This window comes from Tamandua tetradactyla, chromosome 9 (assembly GCF_023851605.1).
Source record: "Tamandua tetradactyla isolate mTamTet1 chromosome 9, mTamTet1.pri, whole genome shotgun sequence".
NCBI classification, from domain to species: domain Eukaryota; kingdom Metazoa; phylum Chordata; class Mammalia; order Pilosa; family Myrmecophagidae; genus Tamandua; species Tamandua tetradactyla.
Window position 1 is genome coordinate 51,780,235 of NC_135335.1, and position 5,850 is coordinate 51,786,084.

Genomic DNA, 5,850 nt, shown 5'->3' on the forward strand with positions numbered 1-5,850 from the left:
AGACTCTCGAAGAAGTTGTGGAAAGCACAAGTAGACTGATAGCTTATTCAATTTGCACAGCCCACAATGAAAGAATTGAGTTACACAAAGTCTTCCTTCTAACTCTTCCCAGTTTGTATGTATCTGATTATCAGAATAGAAATGTTTCTAAAAATAAAGCCAAAGGACCCAACACAAGACAAGGTGTTAGAAAAATGCCCTATTTGTGGCATCACTGTCCATCTCTCCAAGTCCTTGGTGGATGATAGAAAGGGCCCTGTCTGGTTGGAGGAGAAAACCTGCAAAACGCTCTTAGGAACCCCTGAGCGCACCCAGCTCACCCACCCTAAACACAGGCAGAGCCTGCAGGGAACGGAAGGCTGCTGCTATTTAGTTCCTGGGTGCCTCTCGTTTCGTTGACAGTTTCCATCTTAATCGCTTTATTGAACTTGCATTTCTCCTTCTCACCCACCTTTCCCAAAAAACCCTCCACTTGTTCTAGGTTTGGTTTGAACGGGGTCAGTTTCAGGCTGGACAGTCCATTTCTGCCTGCGCACTTAGAGCCAGTCCTGGTGGGAGCACTTGCCATGGCCCAATCTGTTGCAAGTGCTTGGCAGCATTAAGCTTACCCCTTACACACAGGTGAGGTGCTCCCAGGTGAGGTGGCTGAGGTGGAGAGAGGGTGAGGGATGGGGCGGAGTTAACTCCATGGTCGCACCCTGCAGCACTGTTTCTTCTGGGTACTGAGAAGAGACAAGCATGGTGGATCAGGCGTTATGTTCCATCACCCCCTTCCATGGCACTGGTGCTTGCTTCAGCTGCACAAGGTTCATGCTTATCTGTCAGGTGGAAGGCAAGCCCTTTGGGTGTGGCATGGGCCAGGTGGAAGCACCAGCCAGTGCTGGCTTTGTCCTGACTGCTCCTGTCCCTAGAGTCTCATGTGCCAGTTGTGCCTGCTGCTCTAAGTGTATCTGCCCATTGCCTTCCCTCTACCCAGGTCCCAGATGCCCTTGGTCACCCTGATGCCATCCCACTCCAAGAGACAGGTGCCAGAGGGGACGTCCACCTGGAGTGGAAATAGATGGTGAATTTCACTGACTTAAGTTAAAATGTCTGATATTTGCAAATTTTCAGGAACCTGCAACCATGTGAACACATTTTCAGAGCCCTCAAGGAGCTTTGGAGGGACCCTTGCAAAAGGGTGGCCCCTGAATCTGGAGTGCATTGGGTTCACAGTAAATTTGCCATAGGGCTTGTCAGCATCTCTGGGGGAAAGTTTAAACCTCTTTCAGTTGAAATTCCAAACAACTGGGTGTTTGGAAGGCGCCATAGGGACTAAGATAGGGGAACTGGTTTCTCTGCCCAGCTTTGCATGAGGCTCCAGTGCATACGGGAACCCTGGGGGGACTCCCTGGGGGCTTCCTGCCCCGTTGTCCACAAACATCTGCTGCGGGCAGTATGATGGCAGCACCCTCCGAGAGCAGAGCTGCCCCAGGGCCCAACACCCTCGAGCTCTTGGGCCGGCTTCCTTACCTGCTCCAGCTCTGCGAGCTGGTAGCCAGTTCCAGGGTTACCCAGACAGGGCGCCTGCTGGTCTGGGGAATGCGCAGTCTGCAGGGAAAGGGAGCAGGGACTGTGAAGCCCTCTTCCTGCTGTTCCTGGTAGATCATCAGCCAGTCTGGAAAGAGTCCACCTCTGTGTTCACAGGGGCACTAAGAAAACAACCCAGGATTCTGACTCCGAGGGAAGCCAGATGCAGAACTTACTATTCAAAGATCCTGGGACCCTCCAGGAAGTGACTCAGAGGATGGGGGGTGGGGGGCCTTCCACTAGGATTGCTGGTCACGCACAATCAGGTTTGATGTTAGAAATGCTCAGGGAATCCCCTGGGGGTAATACAGAAAAAATGAATTTCAAAAGCACAGACTTAGAACTACAAAGAAAGTGTTTAACAGCAGACTGAGGACAAAGTTAAAGAAAAAGAAAAAAAGATACAAAATCAGCTTGGAAACTGTAGAGAAACATGGGACATTGCATGAGATACCCAAAGGATGGGAGAAAGAAAGCATGCTCGCGTGAAGAGCCAGGCAAGGCTGGGCTCAACCCCTCAAAGCAACTCATTTTGGGAGTGATCATGACGCAAACACCATCTCATTAGTCTCAAATGAGAATGTAAAATGGCAGAGGTGATTGCAGAGAGAGAAAGATGAAAAGATTTAATAAAATACACCATTACTGCATGGGAAACACACAACTTGTGATTCCGAGGCCCTTTAAATTACCCTAAGAGGTCCACTGTGAAAGCAAGCCAGGGCAGCACCGACCTGCCTTCACCAGGTGAAGTCAGCAGGTACCTAGATAAAATAAATCACCACTTCAGAAGCATTTTGGGGAAGTGAGTGTAGTTTGATCAGGACAAGAATAAAACCTTGAAAGGAAGAAAGCTTTGGGGGAGTCACAGTCAAATTAAAGGGGACCCCTGTGAGCCAGGACAGGTGTGCCATTCTGGAAACTCAAAGGAAACAGAAATGTCACTTATTTCAATTTCCGACATTGAACTATTGTGTTGAAGTTCCTAATGGCTATGCCATAATCCAAAGGAGATACTGAGATTTATGAGCTGGCAAACCTCATTTAAATCTTGGTGTAATTAATGAAAGAGCCAATAAAAAGCACTAGTGCAACACTGGGTTTGCATTTACAAAGTGCAACTTGTTAATGGCAACAATTTGAAATCTCAAATGGAAACCAAACACCAAGGGGATCCACTGAGGTGATCTATTTAGGAAGGGCAAAATACAGCATGTGGTGGAGCGAAGGCTCTGCCCATTGGCACATAGTGCCTCACTCAAACCATATCCACCGAACCCACATAGGCACGGGTCACTGAGCTAAGAGACCTGTGCTAACAGTCCATCGTGAGAGCCAAACCTTCACTATGACGTAGTAGAACACATGCAGTTCTTCTGTTTGTGCAATATATTCAATGACACTTCTATTATGAGGAATTTTGAAATAGCTGTAAAGTCATAAAATTAAAGCAAATAGCATAGTAAAAGAAAGCTTTGGCAATAAATATCAGGCACAAGATAAAATATTGAATTATCAAACTCTGTGTCAGGAGACCTGCATGTCTATTTTGAAATATAGACATATGTATTAGCTAGGGTTCTTTAGAGAACAGAATCAACAGGAGATATCTGTAAATATAAAATTTATAAAGTGTCTCACGTAGCCGTGGGGATGGAAGAATCCAAGGTCTGTAAGTCAGGCCACAAGCTGGCAGCTCCAATGAAGGTCCTCAGCGAAGTCTCAGGAGAGGCTGGCTGGCTGAAGGAGAAAGAGTTGATGTCTCTTCTGAATCCTCCTTAAAAGTCTTCAGGTGATTAGATTAAGCATCACTCATAGCAAAAGACACTTTCCTTAGCTGATCGCAAATGCACTCAGCTGTGGATGCAGCCAACGTGGTCGTGACCTAAGTCCATGAATTGTCCTCACAGCAACAGGCAGCCCAGTGCTTGCCTGACCACACAACCAGGCACCACCACCTGGCCAAGCTGACACATGAACCTGACCATGACAACATGCTAACCAGCCATTTTCACCAAGATTGGCTGTTTGAAACTGCTGAATAAATAACATAAATTTTTCCCCTTCAACATGATGTTTAAAGAAGAACTCGAGTCAGCCTGCCTGGATTCAAATTGGTTCTCCATGAGAACCTAGCCAAGTTTCTTAAACTCCCTGAGTCTTGGTTTCTTCATCTTTAAAATAAGGATAGTTAAGAATCTTATGAGGTGCTGGGAGAATTAAAAGCTTAAAATGATGTACAATGTTCTGCTCTGAGCCTGGAGGTGGTGAGAGTTCAGCAATGCCAAGCTGGTGCTTCTCTGATCCAGGCTTCATATCGCACAACATGGTGCCCTGTCCTTTAACTGTCCTGAGAGCCAGGGAGTGAGCGGGAGCCCATGTGCCCAGCACAGTAGGCAGCATGTGGCTGATACGGTGCTTGAAGAAGCAAGGGAGAGCAACGGATTTGCAACAGGCAGACATATTGCAAGCACCTCCCACCTGGCGTACAAGGTGGAGAGTTCTGCAGGGACAGCGGCCACCCCAGCGAGGCAAAGCTGCAGCTGTGGGCAGCAAAGCCCCCCTGGTGGTGGTGACCTGCCGCCGTGCTCGGGGCACGCGGCTCTTTCCCAGCTCATCCGCAAAACCTGGTTCACGGCCGAGGGCAGTCCACGCTCAGGAAAGCACTCTTCTTGGTTATTGTAACAGAAAACAACAAAAATAAACAGAAAAGGGTGAGTGCTGTTCTGTTTCAATCACCATTGGGAGCTCACTCTTAGCCATTGCTGACTGTGTTTTGTCAATATATTTTCCAGAGCTGTATTCTTCCACTTCACAGACTAAGCAATAGGGGGAAAAATAGTTATTGTTACGTGGATATCCTAAGACACGTCTATTAACCACTTTATATACAATGTCTCACTCATTTCTGGGAACTGAAAAGAAGTAAGCATTTGATAATGACATTTTAAAAATGGATATCGGGATCTATTTAGGTAACCCACCCAAGTTTATGGAGCTGTGAAACGATGAAGGGAAAATCTGGGCTTCATCCTCTGTCGGCACAGAAGCCATATGCTCTCATCATCACCACCCCTGCCTTAGCCCCCCTACCAAAATTCCGCACATCACCCACCAAAGTGGTTAGAAAATGCCATCACTCCACGGCCGCATGGAGCCGGTCCTCAGGGGCTCCTCATGCTGCTGGGGATGTGGTGAGGCTGACTGCCCATGGACCCCCATGCCAGCCCATCCGCAGCTCCTGAGAGGTCCTCATGAGGCTGCAGTGGCTGGAGACCAGGCCACCTCTGTCCCAGGACCTTCTGCATGGCATGGCCGTTGATCTTTCCTCTGTGTGACTCTCCCACACTGAACTCCTGCGGGGAGGATTTGTTATACAGTCCCTGCATCCCTAGACTCTTGGAAAAGTGTCCAACTCATGATACGTTCATTGTGAGTGAGCACAAAGGGGAATCCCTTCCTGGGGTGGGGGTGGTCGATGGTCCCCCCTTTTCCTGCTCTTCCAGTGGCATGGCTGTGGTCATAAAGGCACGTGTGGTTATCACGTGCCCTCCTACTTCTCAGGCCACTCTCGGTGGAGCGCTGCAAGGGGGAGGTGCTCACTTACACTTTCCCCATTACAGAGACAGGCAGGCATTTAATCTGCCACTCCTAACTTCAGGAAAAGAAGGTGCCGTGTTATGAGACGGAGATGAAAAATGTTTATAAAGCATGGCCAGGGAAGCGTCTGCGTGATTGCAAGGAACCTGATTTGGTGGTCAGGTAGTGAAGGGGACAGCAGCGTGGCTGTGCCAAGGGTGAATCTTCTCCTGTAAGCCTCTCGGTCCCTCCCCACCCTCTTTCCCCAAGGACTGCTGACCTGAAATGCAAAGATCTCACAGAGGCGGCATGGTGCCGTGCTGAGAGTGGTCTAATTCTGCTGACCCACCCCCAAGAAAAGACAGGTTCAAATCCTGACCCCCAAAAACATGTCCAACTCGTGACCTCTGCCCTGGGGTGTGGAACTATTTGTAAATAGAGCCTTTGTAGATGTTGTCAGTTAAGGGGTGAGGCCAGATGAATCAGGGTGGACCCTAGCCCCGTGACTGGAGCCCTTGTGAGAAGAGGAAGTCTGGACGCCAGGGGGAGGCCAGGTGGCCGAGGCAGACATGGAGCGATGGATGTCCGCAGCCGCCCCCCGAGCGCCATGGGATTCAGAGGAAGCATCGCCCTGCCGACACCCTGGCATTGGGCGTCTGGCTCCAGAATGAGGAGATGGTTAATTCCTTGTTGAAGCCAAGG

The 5,850-nt window shown here is 49.1% G+C and overlaps 1 long non-coding RNA gene across 1 annotated transcript; it reads right to left on the bottom strand.

Annotated features, from left to right (window-relative positions):
* Positions 1–352: 352 nt before the first annotated feature.
* LOC143647134 (uncharacterized) lies at positions 353–5,154 on the bottom strand. The gene is made up of 4 exons (XR_013157872.1): positions 3,211–5,154; positions 1,746–1,865; positions 1,513–1,657; positions 353–722 (listed from the first exon to the last, which is right to left on the bottom strand). It is a non-coding gene; the product is annotated as an uncharacterized LOC143647134 (long non-coding RNA).
* Positions 5,155–5,850: the final 696 nt, after the last annotated feature.